Genomic DNA, 19588 nt, shown 5'->3' on the forward strand with positions numbered 1-19588 from the left:
ATAGACTGAATCTCCTCATCCCAGCAGCCATCATTTGCATTTGAAAGTAGTTGCTCAGGGAGGGTTGGAGTTTTTTTGTTTTTTTTGTTTTTGTTTTTTTTTTTAACAACTTCCTTATGTCTATGATGGACTTTAATCTGGATATCCTTTACATGGGATTTGTCCATGCTGGTAACATTACTGTTAGTTCAAATAAGTAACTAACCAGCTGCCTAATAAATTCTATTGCCACGTAGTCTTCCATCTTTTCTGGCTCTGACAATCTTTCTACTTCCTCTTCCAAAATGATCCTTGAGCCTTAGAAGGCATAAGTTTGATATAGGTGTCCTACTAAGGGATAAGCAGTTCACAGTCTTTTATTCTCTGTGTGTTGGCCAGTTGTGGTTCTCTGTGTTAATCACCATCTGCTGCATACCCTACTGAGAGCTAAGTAATGCATTACTGTATGTTTATAACAACAAATCATTAGAAATCAGTTTAATACTATATCTACTAACAGGAATAGTTGCATTAAGCTTTCTCCCATGGTCTCTGAGCTGTTTAGACCTAGGCTCCTAGGCCTGATATCAATGTCAGGTATGGGTTCCATCTTATGAAGCAAACTTTAAAGTAAATCAGAAAGTGGTTGGTTACTTTTATAGTATTCAGGCCACTACTGAACATGTAAGCACGTCTTTCTGGCCAGTTGTTGCAGCTCACGAGATTCATACTTAAGTAAGATTCATGATAAATTTTCTTACTGGGTAGCAAGTGGTTGGTTACTTTTATAATATTCAGGCCACTACCAAACATGTAAGCACTTCTTTCTGGCCAGTTGTTGCAGCTCACGAGATTCATACTTGAGTAAGATTCATGATAAATTTTCTTACTGGGTAGCTTATATAGCACCTTTCAGCACTATGAAACCTCTATAGTAGAGATGAGACTTTGAAGTCAGCACCAGCTTGATTTCTTCTTGTTTTTTCTACAGTTCATGTATGTAGTATCTTTAGCAATAGGGTCTTACCATGAAGTTATTGTGGGCAACCCAGAGAAGGGACTATGGCCAGTATTGTGTGAGGGTCCACGGGATACCTAATCAACAGCTTCAAGAGAAGGCATTCATTCCTCTTACTTTGCAAGCCTGTGTTGTTTAGTAGGTAATTCTTTTATATTACTTTTTATAATGTATGTGTATATACTTTAAGTAGTTTCTATAATGGTAGGTTTCTGAGAGGCTTTTTCCAAACCCCTCCCCATACTCCCTCATCTGCCTAACAACCCCCTTCAACTGTTCCTACTCTGTTATTCTCCCTTCCCCATTTATATCACTGCATTCTCCCTCCAGGTGCCCCCCCCCCAACTCATAGCCATTTATTAGTTTCTTTACCTTGAGGAATCAGAAATGGAAAGTTACTGACTGTCCATTACTCATGATTAAATGAGGAGACTATTGTAAAATGTATAATCTTGTACATAGTTTTGGTAAAGAGTTATTCTTTTTTAAAAAGCTGAAACTGAAGATATCTTAGTAGTTAGAGAAAAGAGATGATAGATAATTCCTAAAAGTTGATGCATATGAAAATCCACTAAGAAAACTCCCACGACAGGAGTGGTGAGGTCAAAGTAAAAGACATGAATAAAAACACAAAAGTCAGTGCTCATGACAAAAAAATATATAGCTACTTAAGGGCAGAGACAAAGAAACTTCTCTGGCATCTCTTTATCTCTCTGTCTCTCTGTTTCTCTGTCTCTGTGTGTATATAAACTATTTTGTTTTTTTAGTCAATCTAGAGAGAAAGACATTCTCATTCTGTTTTTACGTTGACCATACTAGTATTACAACATATAGCAAAGATGAAACAAAAGCCAAGAATACATATATAGACTTAAGTATGAGCCCACATTGTCAGAATTGGAAAATAATTCCCACTCCTAACACCAGCATCAAGCCTGCTTGTGCTGAATGTTTCACTCCTAGCATGGTACTTCCTACAGCGATTTCAATTCTCAGGGTTATGACGAAACTGCAATTTTAAATAAAGATATTTTGACTTATTCTTTTCCTATTTGTGTCCTTTTTATTTCCTTTTTTGCCTTATTGCTATAGCTAAGACTTAAATACTATATTGAAGAGGAGTGGAGAGAGTGGGCACCACTTTCTCTGACTTTAGTGAAAATGCTTTGAGCCTCTGTTTAACATGATGCTGCCTATAGGCAAGTTGTATATAGTGTTTATTATGATGAAGATTCCTGCATCTCTGGAATAAAGCCAACTTGACCCTTATGACTGATGATTTTGTTGAGTTCTTGAATACAATTTGCAAGTACTTGAGATTTTTTCTGAGAATTTCAATAAGTTCATCAGGGATATTAGATTACAATTTTCTGGTGTGTGTGTGTTGTTGTTGTCATTGTTATCAGGTTTAGCTATCAGTGTTAAGCTGGCTTATTAAAAATAGTTTGTCCTTCACATCTCTTACTCATAATTCAAAGACTTTCTTTTCCTCCTTGAGATAAGAGTTATGCAATTTAGGAGTCTTTTAGATAGACCCACTGAAGGGGCACTCCAGTTGCCTCACCCTGTGTCCCTGTTCAGAATAGAAGAAGCCAGAGCGGTCTACATCCTGATTCCCTATTGGAAATTTGGGTAACCCCTTCAGAGGATAGTGTGATAAGAATAAGAGTTAGGATTTGGCTAGGCAGTTAGGTTAAAAAGACCCCAAAGAAATGTAGCCAGTTTCTTGGCTAAAACTCACAATGTCCTTGAGCCTCTTAGCAAACTACTCTATTCCAAAGGCCAAAAATGGCAAAAACATTTGGGAGATTTTATGTAACCCTTAAAAGATTTTAGGGTTACCTCTTCAGAAGGAGGAATGTTAGAGTAACTGAAAGCCCCATAAAGAAAAAGAAATCAAAGAAGAAGAAAGAGTACATGAAGTTATCAGAAAAAAGTGATGGGGAGATATGGGAGGAGTTGGAGGGGAGGAAGTGGGCATGGGTTTGATCAGAACACCTTATATGCATGTATGAAATTCTCAATAATTTTTTAATTTTTTATTTAAAAAAAGAAAAGTGATCTATTAATTTTAATAGCTATATAAAATTATAACTTCCAAACAAATAAAAAACTTTTACATTTCTTCTCCTATATTATCTATGCTTCAAAAACATTCTTAAGGACAGGTGAGAGGGCTCATCAGGTAATGGTGCTTGCCACCACATCCTAGGACCTTTATTTGATCCTTGTAACCCATATGGTGGAAAGAAAAACCTGACTCCATGAAAGTTGTCCTCTGACTTCCATATACATGCCATGGTATATGTGTGCCCCCACCAAATAAAATAAATATAATTTTTTTAATTAAAAAAAGTTTAAAAGCATTCTTTCCTTTTATATCATATGTAATAATTGGAAAAGCATTTGGTTTGGTTTAGTTATTCTTTAAAATTTGGTGGAATTCTGTGATTAATCCATCTAGACCTGGACTCTTTAGTTGGGACAACTTTTTATTTTATTGCTTCAATATATTTATTGTTATTGTTCTGTTTATATTTCATCTGTTATTGATTTTACTTTGGTATGTCATATGTACTTAGACAATTGATTTCTTTGTTTCTTATTTTGGTGAAATGTATGGAATGTAGTTTTTAAGGAATGTCATTATAAATTTCTGGAATTTGTTACTATCAATTTTAATGTTTTCCTATTCCTCTCTAATCTTATTGATTTGGTCATTTCATCCTCCCTCCTCTTAGTTAATTTGGCAGATGGTTTGTCAGTTTTATTAGTTCTTCAAAGAATCAATTGTTCATTTCATCACATTTAAAACAAATTACTTTGGGTGGTAGGCTGGAAAGATGGATCAGCAGTTGAATATTCAATGTTCTTGTTGAGGACCTAGGTTCAGTTACCAATATCCACAGCAGCAGTTCACAACCACCTTTAACTCCAGTTCCAGGGGAACCTGACAGTCTACTGGCCTCTTTGGACCCTTGCACCAACATGCTAACATAAATTCACACAGGTACATTCACATACACACAGGTAAAAAATAAATCTCTAAAACACTAAAAAAAATGTACATTTACTTATTGTGTATGAGTGTGTGTGTGTGTGTGTGTGTGTGTGTCCATGAATATGTGTGTGATGGTCCAATGTGTGTAGCTCAAAGGAAAACGTGCAGGAATGGGGTGTCTTGGTTTATGATGTGGAAGGGTCCCAAGATATCTATCTTTTCAGGCCAAGGTAAGTCCACAGAGCAGTGGAAGTGTGTGACGGACTAGTAAGATTTCTTAATGGTAAGAAGCATAGCACTTCAGATATTACAAGCAGATGCCATTTCCATGCTTATTATTTCAGAAACGTAGGAATTAGGTCACTTCTTAGAATTTACAGTTAATTTGATTCACAATATAAGTTGACTCAATTCTGTCAAGATAAAAAAAAAGCATGTTAAGAATGAAAACGCACTCTTATGATCTTTAATTAAACTTTGACATACTGAAAATTCAGCATATACTTGTGTTTATGTGTGTATACATAATAAGTACACATGGTGGACATAAACAAAAATACTTCCTACCATGTGAAGAAGCCCCAATGTATTAAATATTTTCAATATTAAATGTAAAGTTTTTCTGTTAATATGTATGTATATGTATATTCAGCCAGACCTTCATGAGGAACATGCAGTGTATAAATCAGTGAATTAATTCGGTCATGAAAGTTTTGATTCTAAATAAAGTCTCTTACTGATTCGGGGATCATTTTCTTCTTTCCTCTCCTCTTTCTGCTCTCTTCCTCCCCTCCATCAATCACAATTTGACCTTCATATATTCTCAGAATCTTTGGCATAGGTCAGTTTATGTGTTTGTTTATACACAAGTTCTCACTATGTAGCCCAGGATGATCTCAAATTTGAGACAATTATGGCTTAGGCTCTGAGTGCTGGGATTATAGGCATGGGCCACCACCATGTTTGGCTTGATTTAGGTTTTTATTTTCTTTTTTGTGGCACTAGTATTCAAAGCCACATGCTCTGCATGCTAGATTAGCACTCAAACGGTGAGCTATTTGACATTTCTGGTTCACATGATTTGTGAATGACATTTTTGCTTCGGTTCTCCTTACTGACTTATGAAGAATATGATTTTTGGCTAGAGAAGCCATCTCATTCATTTATTGCAACAAAAATGGTACTTAAATATACAATGGTATTTTTAATGCTTTGTTTTCAAAACCTTTGTCATAAGTTAAGCCACATGATTACTCTTTGTGTGTATTGCTTATGTCTCCCTGTTTTATCCTCCGAGAACCATTTCTTCACTTAATAATTTGGAATACTTATAAGCTATGTTTAATTCTTACACTGTTTATCCTTGTACTTTTATAGTATTTGCATTTTTCAATAGTCTGTAGTAATTTGAAATACTTAAGAACTGTCAATTATTTTCTGATTTGTTGCTAGTAAAGAAGAGGAACACAGTCTATTTCTTGTCCCCCGAGTCATCTTATAGCCCTAACTGTACAACACTGTGATTCTAAAATGTTTTCTTTAAATGTCTTTCTAATTATAAATTATACAATTATCTTACTCTTTTTCTCAACCTGAAAGAAAATATATTTTTCTTTTATTACACAAAACAAAAAGGGCCGTTCACTTATGTTCCTGTGTCCTTTCAACTTATGCCTTGAGATTTATGGTGTTCACATAGGTAAGTATTGTTATAGTGTATGACAACTTTTCATAATTAGGCCAGTTTGTCATGTCTATCCTTTTAAATGAATTAGCATCAGATCTTTACAGCAAGTCTTCCATTGATCTCATTTATATCTCAGAAGTATTTTTTTAAATAGTTCAAGAAAAATTATTTTTTGAGGATTGTTCTAATTTGGTTTCTATTGCTGTGTTAAAACACTCTTATCAAAGCCAATTTGGAGCAGAACAGCTTAATTCAGCTTACACATCCTGATCAAGATTACAGACTATCATTGCGGGAAGCTAGAACCGGAACTCAACTCAGGGCAGGCAGATGCAGGAGTTGAAGCATAGAGGATGGAGGAATGACGCTTACTGGCTTGCTCCAGTGGCCTGTCCTTAGCCTGCTTTCTTATACAATACCGGACAACCTGCCCAGGAGTAACAGCACCCACTGAGGACTGGGCCCTCCCACATCACTCAACAATCAGGAAAATGCACTGCAGACATGACCGCAGGCCATTGCAATAGAGGAAATTTCCCAATTGAAGTTTCATCTTCCCTGACATGTCAAGTCGACAACTAAACTTATCAAGCGCAAGGATTCACAGTATTTGGAAGTATGTAATTTTGCCAATTCTTGTACACTGGTTGCTTTGGTCATGCTTAAACTGTCTGGAGGAATTCTAAGACAATGTTTGACCGGTTTGTCATGAAAAGTCATGAGAAGTTAATTTTAACCCTGTGGCAATGACTTCCTGTCAGAGAACTGTAGGTATCTTTACTCTTGAGATTATATGCTATTAGTCAAACTGTAACAATGATCATTTTATAAAATTAATGTTGATTACTAAATTCTAATATTTGTACTAACAAACATGTATCTCTACAGAAGAATGAGTCCTTTGGGTATAAGCCAAGAAGTGGTACAATCAGATCATATAGTAGATTAATTTTTAGTTTTTTGAGAGTTCTCCACACTTCCTTCCATAGTGGTTGCACAGGTTCGCAATCCCACTCACAGTGAATGAGCATTCCCCTTTCTCCATATCCTCAGCAGCATTTGGTGTCTTTTGTTCTCTTCTCCTAGCCAGTCTGGTTGGGGTGAGGTGAAATTTTAAAGTGGTATTGATTTGCATTTCTCTAAGGATGTTGAGCACTTTTTAACATGTTTCTCAGCCATTTTTATTTCTTCATTTGAGAACTCTCTTTTCAGGTCCTAAGACCATTTTTATTGGGTTATTTATATTTTTGTTTCTTTGTTTTTTTTTTTTTTTAATACATTGTATATTCTGGATATTAATCCTCAGTCAGATGTGTAGTGGGTGAAAATTTTCTCCTACTGAATAGGTTTCCTCTTTACTTCCTTGGTTGTTACTTTTGCTGTACAGAAAGTTTGCAGCTTAATGAAATCCCATTTGTTGATTGTTGACCTTAATTCCTGGGCAACTGATGTTTGATTTAGAAAGTATTTCCAGCACCTATATCTTGTACTGTACTGTCTACATTTTCTTCTGGCACTTTCAGAGTTTCAGGTTTCAGATTGAGGTCTTTTAGTATTTGGAATTGACTTTTCTACAAAGTGAAAGATAAGAGTTCAATATCATTCTTCTACAAGTGGAGATCCAATTTTGCCAGCGCCATTTATCGAAGATGCTGTCTTTCCTCCATTGCATGTTTTTTGGCACCTTTGTCAAGTATCAGGTGACTGAAATTGCATGCACTCATGTTTGGGCCTTCTATTCTGTTCCATTGATCTACACATCTGCTTTTGTGCAAGTACCATGCTGTTTTATAACTATAGCTTTGTAATATAGTTTGAAATTTGGTATAGTGATCCCCCAGCATTGCTCTTTTTTCTCAAGAATGCTTTGACTATCTGAGATCTTTTGTGATTCCTTATAAATTTTAGGATTCTTTTTCTAGCTCTGTGAAGAATGTCTTGGGGAGTCTGATTGGTAATTCATTGAATCTATAGATTGCGTTTGGGTGGATCATCATTCTCACAATATTAATTCTACCAACTAATGAGCATAGTAGGTCCTTCCATCTCCTGGTGTCTTCCCCTATCTCTTTCTTTACAGATTTAAAATTTTCATTGTAGATATCTTTAACATCCATCATTTAGTTTATTCCTAGATATTTTAGTTTTTTGAGGCTATTGTGAATGGAAGGGTTGCCTTGAATGCTTTCTCCAATTGCTTGTTGTTGGTATATAGGAAGTCTACTGATTTTTTTCAAGTTGATTTTATAACATGCCACTTTGCTGAAAGTATTGATCATTTCTAACAGGTTTCTGGTGGAATTTGGGGGATCTCATATATAATATATTATCTGCAAATAGTGATAATTTGAGCCCTTCTTTTCTAATTAGTACTCCTTTCATTTCCTTCTCTTGATTTATTGCTCTAGCAAGAGTTTCAAGCATTATGTTGAAGAAGAGTGGAGATAGTGGACACTCTTGTCTGGTTACCCATTTTAATGTGAATTCTTCCTGTGTTTCTCCATTTTGAATGATATTGACTGTGGTTTGTTATATTTTGCTTTAATTATGTTGAGGTAGGTTCCCTCTAGTCCAATTCCTTCTTGGACTTTTAACATGAATGCATGTTGAATTTTGTCAAAGGGATTTTCTGCATGTATTGTGATGGCAATGAGATTTTTATCTTTATATCCATTTATATGATATTTTTATATAATTCTATTTATATGATTTATTACATTTATTGAGTTACATATATTAAACCATCTCCATGCCTCTGAAATAAAGCCATGTAATTATAGTGGATGATCTGTTCAATGTGTGTCTACATAAGGTCTGTGATCATTTTTCTCAGAATCTTTGCGTCTATGTTCATGAAGATATGGGCCTATAATTTTTTCTTTTGCTGTGTCATTACCTGTTTAGGGTATTAAAGTGACACTGGCTTCATAAGGAGTATGGGAGTTCTCCTTCTGCTTCTATATTTTTGAATAATTTAACAAATATTTGTTGTAGATCTTCTTTGAATGTCTGTTAAATTTTTTCTTTGAATCCATCTAGGCCTGGCCTTTTTTTTTCAGTTGGGAGGTTTTCTATTGCTGTTTGCTGTTTCAATTTCCTTGTTCGTTATGGGTCTGTTTAAGATGTTGATTTCTTGGTATAACTGTATTGGTTACCATGAATTTAGAAATTCTTGTATTTCTTTTAGATTTTCAAATTTAACAGAATATAGGTTTTTAAAGTATTTCCCTTACAATATTTTAGATTTTTTTTTTTTTTTTTTTTTTTTTTTGGTGTCTATTATGTTGTTTCCCCTTTCATCTCCGATTTTGTTAATTTGGATTTGCTCTTTCTTTCTTTTGGTTAGCTGGGCTAAGGGTTGGTCTATCTTATTTAATTTTTCAAGGAGCCAACTCTTAGATCCAATGATTCACTATAGTTTTCTTTGTTTCTATTTCATTAATTTCTGCTCTGATTTTTGTTATTCCTTCTCTATTTGTTTTGGGTTTCATTTATTCTGGCCTTTCCAGAGTCTGGATTTGTGCTCTTCAGTCATTTATGTGTTCTCTTTTATAACTTTTAATGTAGGCACTTAGAGCTATAAACCTCTCCTTAGGACTGCTTTTAAAATGCCCCAGAGGTTTTGTTGTATTCTATTATCATTTTCATTAGATCTAGTAATACTTTCGTCTCTTTCTGATTTTATCTTTGACCTATTCGTCATTCAGGAGTGTGTTGTTTAATCTCCATGAATTAATGTAGCTACTAGAGCTTCTTTTGCTGTTTATTATAAGCTTTATTGCATTTTGGTCTGATAGAATGCATGGAATTATCTCATTTATTTGTATTTGTTGAACTTTGCTTTGTGCCCTGGTATGTGGTTAATTTTGGAGGAACTTGCATGGACATTTAAGTAGAAAGTGTATTCTTTGGTGCTTGGGTGGAATTTTACATAGACGTCTGTCCAGTCCACTGATGTAAGGTTTCATTTAACTCAGATGTCTCTCTGTTTATTTTTTGTCTGGTTCACATATTTATTGGAAATAATTGGTATTGAAATCACTTACCATAATCATGTTGGGGTTAATATGTGTTTTATAGTCCTGTAATACTGTTTTAATAAAAACAGGTGCACCTGAGATTGGTGCATATATGTTCATGATTGTAATAGCTTCTTCATCAATTGTTTCTTTGATTAGAATGAAGTGACTCTCTTTATCTCTTCTGATAAGTTTTAATTTGAAGCCTTCTTTGTCATATATTAGAATTGCAACACCTACTTGCTTCTTAGTGACATTTTCTTGAAGTGAAATGAGGTTTTTGAAGGCAACAAAAACACGGATTTTGTTTTTGAATCCGTTCCACTAGTCTGTGTCTTTTGGATAGAGATTTGAAACCATTACTATTTAGTTATTTAGAATTATTATTGAAAGATGCATATTGGTTACTGTCATTTTTGTTTGTGTTCTTGATTCTATTTTGTGTTCCCGTAATTATACCTTCCTTTGTTTACATTCTGTAACCTCTTTGGTATAGTCATCCCTACTTTTGATCTTTTGTATTGCTTTGAATATTCTCTGTAGAGCTGGTTTGGTGGAATTGAATTCTTTCAGGCTCTTTGTATCATGGAAATTTTTCTATTCCCCTTTGACTATGATGGGTAGTTTAGCTGGGTAAAGTATTCTTGGTTGGCATGCATAGTCATTTAAAACTGTAAATACTTTGGTACAGGATCTTCTGCCTTTCATAGTTTGCATTGAATAGTCAGATGCAATTTTCTTGGGTTTCTTTTATATACCCTCTCTTTCTTCTGTACAATTAGTATTTTTACTATGATATGCTATGGGGAGTTCCTACTCTGGTCTTGTCTAATTTTGTATTTGCTCATTAGAAAGTTTCATGATCTATATGAAGAAACCAATATGATTATTTAGTATAGTTTGATATATAAAATTTACAGTATAGCTATATCCTATTCCCCAAGCATGAACAATGACTTTTGTTGCATCTTTACTCTACTTACTATGTTTGTCAAAGCTTTTCATGTTTGCATAAACATATATAATCATGATCTGTTTGGAAGTCTTTTTCATATTTACTTTATACTTAATATTTTGTGATCTGCCTATTAATGAATGTAGGTAATTTATTATCTAGTCAATTTTATTTCATCATTTTGTTATCAATACTTTAGGTCTTTTTTTAAAAATTATTTTTATATGTATGAGTGTTTTGCTTGCATGCATGCAAGTGTATCCATGCCCTGCAATACCTACGGAGGCAGAAGAATGTCCTGGATCCCCTAAAACTGGAGTTATGGACAGACAGATGGTTGTTAGCCACCATTCAGGTGCTGCTCACTGAGCTCAGGTTGGCTACAAAAAGAGTCAGTGCTCTGCCAGTCCTCTAGCTCCCTTACTGTTTTTTGTTCTTCTTGTTGTTGTTTGATATATTTGTTTTCTTAGTAAACATTCTTTAACTTTGATCACTTGGTTTATTATCAGCATTTTATCACATTTAAGGGACAGTAAATGAAAGAGAATACTTGGAGAGCTAGGCAGAAAGAACATGTCTGTTTGTTCAGCATGTCATCAAGGTGCTCCACTGCTCATTTTTCCTGTGATAAATTATAAGAGAAATAATGAAAGTCACTACCAAAGATTATAGCCATCTCCTATCAGGTTATTACAAATTAGTTAGGCTCCTACCTTAGGTGCTTTGTGGCTCCAATTTAATTGAAAGAAAACAACATTGTCAATTAAAAATAGTGTAAAAAGTGGGTCATAACTGAAAAGCAGTTTCTTTGGAATCAAAGAAATAGGTCTAATAAATGGAGCTAACTGGAAAATGGGGGGATATGGGTAATGTGTCTTTTCCTTGTTTATCTATAATTGAATGTATAGTGTCTGAGTCATGAAAAAAACTGAGTAGATGAAATTATGATGTTATTAGCACTATTAGTAAAATTATGCTTTCAACTTTCTCTACTTTTGGTCAAGATCAATGTTAGCCTTTTGGTTTTCAATAGGATGTGATCTAGGTGAAGGGATGTGAATATTTCTCCTAATGTTAAAGAATAAAATAAAACATTTTACCTGAGGTTTTTAAACTAACATCAGGCTAATTTTTGGTCTGTCAGGGAGACTCTTGTGCCCTGGATTGAGAAGCATCCACCAATGTCAGAAAGGCAATGAAAAGCACAAATCATCCCTGGAAATACTTCTTACACAATCATAATCCCATTCTTGTACTTGAAGTCTACCTTGGGTCTATTATTCTCTCTTGTACCTAACTTAATTTTTTGAAAATTAGAAATATGATTAAAAACATAACCTACTTCAGTATATTGGGAATTTAACAGAATGCACTTTATGTGAAAGATTTGGTCTCAGAGCTATGTAAGAATATATGTCAGTGCCAAGAATTAGATGTGACAAGTAACACATGTACTGAAATTAATCCCATGGGAGGAAAAGTGCAGAGGGAGATAGGATGTGTGAGAAGGAAGAAGGAGGTATGACATTTTGTTTGATAAAAAATAAAATGTCTGAAAATATATACCATTTGACAATTTTATTCAGTGCATATAAAATATATAAAATAATTTACAAGTGTAAAGAGACACTAAGAGTGTCAGCGTTATCTTTTTTGAAATGATTTTCTTGTAAGAGTTGTCAAATATACTTCCTTAAAAGGAAAAAAGTATTAAGTATATCATCTTTGGGTGTCTGTGAATACCAGAGGGATAGCCTTGGGTGCCATTTTTCAGGAGCCAGCTACTTGTTTTTTGAGAGCCTCTTTCCTTGGCTTCGGGATCAGTGATTTTGGAAAGCTAATTGGCCACTGAGCCGCAGGGATCTGCTTGTCTCAGCCTTGCCAGCACTGGGATTATAGACAGGCATTGTAGTACCCAATTGTTTACTTGAGTTCTAGGGAGTTAACTCGGGTGCTCATGACTGACAGAGCTAGCTCCCCAGTCCCATTCTCTTTTCTAATGAAAGACATTTAGATGACTTATGACTAAGACAAAAAAAAAAAAAAAAAAAAAAAAAAGATACTTATTTAAAATTGAAAATGAAATTAAGAATTAAAAAGTGTGGTGCTGCACATCTTTAATCCAAGCACTATGGAGGCAGAGTCAGATGGATTTCTGTGAGATTGCAGCCAGCCTGTTCCTACATAGTGAGTTCCAGGCCAGCTGTGGCTACAGAGAGAAACTGTCTCAAGAAGAACTGTGTGGATATTGTAATTGTACCAGCTTTCCTCCCTTTAACAACCTTTCTACTATCCATTGTAACCTCCTCACCTTCTTTGAAGATCGTATCTTTGCAACTCAGAATTCATTGAGGTCAAGGATTTTATTCTAATGATGGAAAGAAATATCAAAGGCACAAATAAGAATCAAACTTGTTAATTTGGTTAAGGCACAAATAAGAATCAAACTTGTTAATTTGGTTTAAGTACTGAAAAAAATGCAGATTAAAACAATATATCCTGTAATGCAGTCAGGAGGGAATATATACTTTCCGTTTTAACCTTATTTGGGGAAATGGTCAGAAGGGCAAAAAAAGTAATGTAAGATTTTTTTTTCCCTCAGCACTGAATTTTTAAAAATGAATTAACATACATTAGCTATAATATGTACATAGAGAATTTAATGTTGACTTTTTCTATTTTTCTTTGTTTTATTTAATGCTTTCTAGATATGGATCATCCTATAATTGATATTTTAAAAAAAATGATGACAGTATTCTAAAGACAGAGCAGAGGATGCAAAAAGCTTTTCTGAAATGTGTCACTCCATCTCTGCACTCCTGGTAAGTGGCTGGGGGTGAACATTCAAGTCCAAGGTTTGTTTTAACTCATCCTTCCAGAGTTGTCTTACACCAATTTCACCAGTTTTAGTTATGAGTGAATCATAACTAGAAGTGAATCTCAGAAACTGGGATACTTAGCAATCGCCTGTTCCTCCACCAGAACCTAGTAACAGATGCTCAGCCACATATTTAGGTGAGTGATGATGGAAAAATATGAATTCAACACCAGAAGAGTATAATTACTCAAAATTGCTGATATGTAAACAAAATATCTGCCATTTTGCCTACACAGACAGAGGAAGGTGTCTACAACTAAGAGGCTTTTGAAAATGATATTTACTTCATCTTCAGTTACTGCTCTCTCCTAGCACCACAAATGGGCACCATCAAATGGGTTGTTAGGTAGGTAATTTCTCCTTATTTTAAACATTTCCTCCTGGAAGAAGGCTTATTATTATTCAAGAAGTTAATGAAATTTCCAAGTCTTGGGAAATTCCTGAAACTATAAGTTTCACATATCTCTTGCAGAAGGTTCTATAAATACTAACAATTGCTAAGGAGAGGAGACAGCCTTCAGTCAGCCAAGCTGCCTGCAGGTGATATTAGGAGATCCAAGGAAATAGTCATGCCCTATGGTGGAGTGGCCTTTTGGGTAATAAAGCTGTCTTTTAATCACTTGTGCTCAGTAAGTCACCCCAGTAAACTCAGTAGCTCATTAAGCTAGGTTTGGTTGGATTAGTTTCATTGGTCTGTTGGTGCTGCCCTACATTAGGTAATAGGCTTTTATTGACATCTTCCCATGAAAAGTCACACAACAGTGGTAGAGATGCCTTGCTAATCATATGTTCAAATTTCAACATAGGAGTACAAAAACATAGGGCAATAGGTAACAAGACGTCTTCTAATTCTAGTAGCAGATCGCATGTCAAAATGGATGAATTCCATCCATTTTTGATAAATGATGATTTTTATAAAGCTCAAGGACATCCAAGAGAATAACTTCATATAAACCATTCAATAATATTAGAAAGACTATGCATGATATAAATGACAAATTCATCAACCTTACAGATATTTTGGAAAAACTATTGGAAATCAGAAATTAATAACTCTAAAAGTCAGATAAAAAGATTCAGATGAAAGCCTCAGCAATAGTCTAGACAAAACAGAAAAAAGATTATCACACATTGAAGGCATGAATTCTGATATAATATATTTACAAAGAAGTTTAAAGAATCTGAGATAGTGAAGATGACATGCAATATCTTTGGGATACCATTAAGATATCAAGTGTCTTTATCACTCGCATATTTGAAGGCTAGAAAAAAAGCTGAAGGGTATTTTTATTTGATGAAGTAATAACACAAAAACCATAATGTTGAGAAAAAAATCAGACACTTGTGCAAAGGAGGTCTCTGGAGCTCCAGAGAGATATAACTATGAACAAAAATCCCACCTGGACATTTTATAATCAAACTGACAAAAAGAGAGGAAAACATTTAAAATCTGAAATAGTGCATTTAACCACAATGGTTAACAACAAATTTCTCAACAGGAAACCCCAGGAAAGGAGATTGTGGAATGGGATATTTCAAGTACTGAATGAAAAACCTATCATCCAAGATTAATTACATCCAAAATACTATTCTTAAAATTAGAAATAAAGGAGATCTTAGCAGATAGCCTGAGAGGGTGGATTCCAACCTCCATCTGTGTAGCAGCTGGGATCTCAGCAGACCAACAGAGAGTGCCTGTTCCTGCCTCCCTCTGGCACAGGGACTGAGAATTCAAGGGGCTGCCTGAGAGTGCCCTGATTCTGCCTCCACATGGTGGTGAGCTTCCCCCAATTGTGCTGTACCCAACCCCCTAATGGATTGCTTGAGACCCCTCCCAAGGCTCCAGGGCAGACCTGGCTTTGTTAGGAAAAGGCTGAGATCTTAGCAGACAGTCTGAGAGGGTGGGTTCCTACATCCATCTGTGTAGTGGCTGGGATTTCAGCAGACCACCAGAGAGTGCCTTTTCCAGCCTCAGAGATGAAAGGGGAAACATCAAAACAGACACCAAAAAGATACAGATCATTATAAGGGAATATTTTTAAAAGCTATGCTCTACTAAATTTGAAAATCTAAAAGAAATGGATGGGAATCTGAAATCATGGAAACTAGCAAAGTTAAACCAAGAAGAGCTCAACAACCTAAACAGACACATAACATTATATAAGGAAATCAAAACAGTAATACAAAGCCTCCCAACTAAAAAAAGTCCAGCAGAATTCTACCAGACATTTAAAGAAGAGCTTCAACCAATACTTCTTAAATTATTCAAAATGATAGAAACAGGGAGAGAACTTCCAAATTCTCTCTATGAAGCCAGCATCACTCTAATACCTAAATCAGGTAAAGGCAGAACCAAAAAAGAAAACTATAGACCCATATCCTTAATGAATATAAATGCAAAAATTTTCAACAAAATACTTGTAAACCACATACAGACACACATCAAAAAGATCATTCACCATGATCAAGTTGGCTTTATTCCAGAGATGCAGGGATGATTTAACATATGCAAGCCAAGAAACATCATTAATCATATAAATGGACTCAAAGACAAAAAAACACATCATCATCTCAGATGCAGCAGAAAAAAACTTTCTACAAAATTCAGCATATATTTCTGTTCAAAGTCCTGGAGGGAATGGGACTGGAGGGAACATACCTCAACATAATTAATGCTGTATACAACAAACGCACAGCCAACATCATTCTAAATGGATAAAAAAATGGAAGCATTCCCACTAAAATCAGGAGCCAGACAAGGATGTCCACTATCTCCACTCCTTTTCAACATAGTGCTTGAAATGGTTGCTAGAGCAGTAAGACAGGAGAAGAAAATTAATGGAGTACTAATTGGAAAAGAAGAGGTCAAACTATCTCTTTTTGAAGATGATATGATACTATACCTAAGAGATCCCAAAAGTTCCACCAGAAAATTCCTAGAACTGATCAACACTTTCATAAGTTATAAAATGAACCTACAAAAATCAGTAGCCTTTCTATTTACCAATCACAAACCATTAGAGAAAAAGTACAGGGAAATGCTCCCATTCATAATTGCTGCAAAAAAAAAAAAAATAAAGTATCTTGGAATAAATCTGACCAAGGACACCAAAGATCTCTCCAGTGAAATTTTATATTGTTAAATAAAGAGATTGAGGAAGACCTCAGGAGATGGAAGGGCCTCCCATGCTAATGGATTGGAAGAATTAATATTGTGCAAATGAGCATTCTACCAAAAGCAATATACAGATTCAATGAAATCCTCATTAAAATCCCCATGACATATTTCACAGAATTAGAAAAAGCTATCCTTAAGTTCATATGGAAGCACAAAAGACCCCAACAGCCAAAGCAACCCTGAGCACAAAGAGCAGGGCTGGGGAGATTACTATACGAGATCTCAAAGTATACTACAAAGCTATAGTCATAAAAACAGTGCAGTACTGGCACTAAAATAGAAGTATAGATCAATGGAACATCACTGAAGACCCAAACCCAAGTATACACAATTTCAGCCACCTGATATTTGACAAAGGTGCCAAGAACACATAATGGAGGAAAGATAGCATCTTCAACAAATAGTGCTGGCAAAACTAGATCTCCACCTGTAGTTAGGTGAAACTAGATCCTTATCTTTCACCTTGCACAAAAGTCAGCTCCAAGTAGACCAAACACTTGAAACTGGAAACCCTAAAACTATTAGAAGAACACATTGGCAGTAACTTACAAGGTATAAGTGTAGGAAAGGATTTTCTAAATAGGACAGAAGTTACTCAGGATTTAAGGTCAGCAATCAATAAGTGGGACCTCATTAAACTAAAAAGTTTCTGTACTGCAAAAGAAACAATCAAAAAAGTGAAGAGAAACCCCACAGAATGGGAAAAAAAATCTTCACCAGTGACACATATGACAGAGGTTTAACATTCAAAATATATAAAGAACTCAAAAAACAAAGACTTGAGAAACAATATGACCCAATGAAAAATGAGCTAAAGAACTAAACAGAGAGGTCTCAAAGGAAGAAATAAAGATGGCTAAGAAACATCTCAAATAGTCACATCATTAGTAATTAGGGAAATGCAAATGAAAACCACCCTAAGGTATCACCTTACCCCAATCAGACTGGCTAGGATCAGGAGAACAAATGATACCAAATTCTAGCGAGGTTGTGCAGAAAGGGGAACGCTCATTCACTGCTGGTGGGATTGCAAACTTGTGCAACCTCTATGGAGAACAGTGTGAAGAACTGTTAAAAACCTAAAAATGAACCTACCATATGACCTGGTCAGTTATACCACTCCTTGGCATATAACCAGAGGACTCATCCTATTGTAGAGACACTTGTACAACCATATTTGTTGCTGCTCCTTTCACAATAGCTAAGAGATGGAAGCAACCTAAGAGCCCCTCAACTGACGAGTGGTTAACAAAAATGTGGTATATTTACACAATGGAGTTCTATTCCAAAGTAAAGAAAGATGAAATAATGAAATATGCAGGTAAATGGATGGACCTAGAAACTGTTATATTAAGTGAAGTAACTCAGACTCAGAAAAACACTGTATATTCTCCCTCATATGTGGATCCTAGCACCAAATCCTTTTAAATTCCAGGTCCTTTTAAAAACATGATACTATAAAGCAGTCCCTTATGCATGGGATAAGTACCATCATCAGGACTTCAGCTGAGCCTGATCCCTAAACTGTTGATGGTTGTGGCCATTCATTAAACGAGGGCCAAGCAGGGCCACTGGATCCTTACCAGATTATACAGCTACTCTTCCCAGCCAACTGTAGGTAATTTGACCCTAATCACTCATGGCCTCCTGGATTTAGGGAGGGATAAAGTATACATTCTGGGGGAGGCTAGGAAGAGAAGGCATGACCCACGCTGGGTAAAGGCTTTCCAATGTGCATACCCTCAGGTCTTACATACACCTCAGCAATCCATCAGTTACCTTGGTCAGTATGCTCAATAAATTCATTGGTTTCCCAGTAAGACTTTAATCAAACATTGGCTCGACACTAGAACCTTGAAAGGGAATAAGCATTGCTTAGCATCCACAGGAAAAGAAGTCTCACAACAGATGGAAAATTTATTTGTTAATGCTATTTCAAAAATGTTTTTAAAAAAAGAAAGAAAATGAGAATGTAAATAAAAGATGTTAAAAGGATATGGGAATGGAGATATTTTCCAAAACAGAAAAAATGGGAAAGCCTAAGCAAATGATGGTCTGTTTAGGTTTGTTATGATATGTAAAGGTTGACACAAAAATAATAATACACATAATCTTAAAATGTCTATGGTCATAGTTTAGTCAACTAGTAAGGAGCAAAATATATATCCAGTCAAAGTTTATCTGAGAATACACGGTTTTTTACTCAAGCCTTATCTACATAGCAGATGATAATTAAAAGTACCAGACTGGTGGAACTAACTTTGTTGGATATTTAACAGCCCTAGTTTGGGGCCTATACTAGAGTGGTCAGAGGGACATAAAGCACAGTTTTGCCCCTTGCCCTCTAAGGTCGACTAAGTTCCAGGGAACTATGGAACACCTCTCAAAATGTCCTGTAACTGTGGTGAGTCACCTGTCCTCTTGTTCAGGAAGGACATGGATACCTCACGAGATGGATTTGAACCAGTGTCCAGTCTACAAAGAGGAGGGTCAACTCAGAGGTAACATCTCATTCATGCTTCCGAGTGAAGCCAGACATGGTCGAGCAGGACCTTTGACTTATCGTCACATAGATGGAACTGGTAAAAGAAAGGAGCCGGACACTCCTCCCAAGCCCATATGATCCCTGAGGAACTGATCCTCAAATGACCTTAAGTGTAAAAATAAATTGATTTATTTGGGCCAACTATATGGTCTTAAATGCCAAAAAGGAAAGTATAGCCAAAGAGCAAAGTCATCAGTATATTTCTTTAAAAGTTCAAGGGATTACACTTCTCAGACATTAGGCTTGAGTCCATATAAAAAGTTATTTAGACAATTATTTCTCATTGATGATTTTGTTCCTAATCAGAAAGTGCTGCTCACATGGACTA

This window comes from Nannospalax galili, unplaced genomic scaffold, assembly GCF_000622305.1.
Source record: "Nannospalax galili isolate Female #2095 unplaced genomic scaffold, S.galili_v1.0 scaffold1017, whole genome shotgun sequence".
Lineage (NCBI taxonomy): Eukaryota > Metazoa > Chordata > Mammalia > Rodentia > Spalacidae > Nannospalax > Nannospalax galili.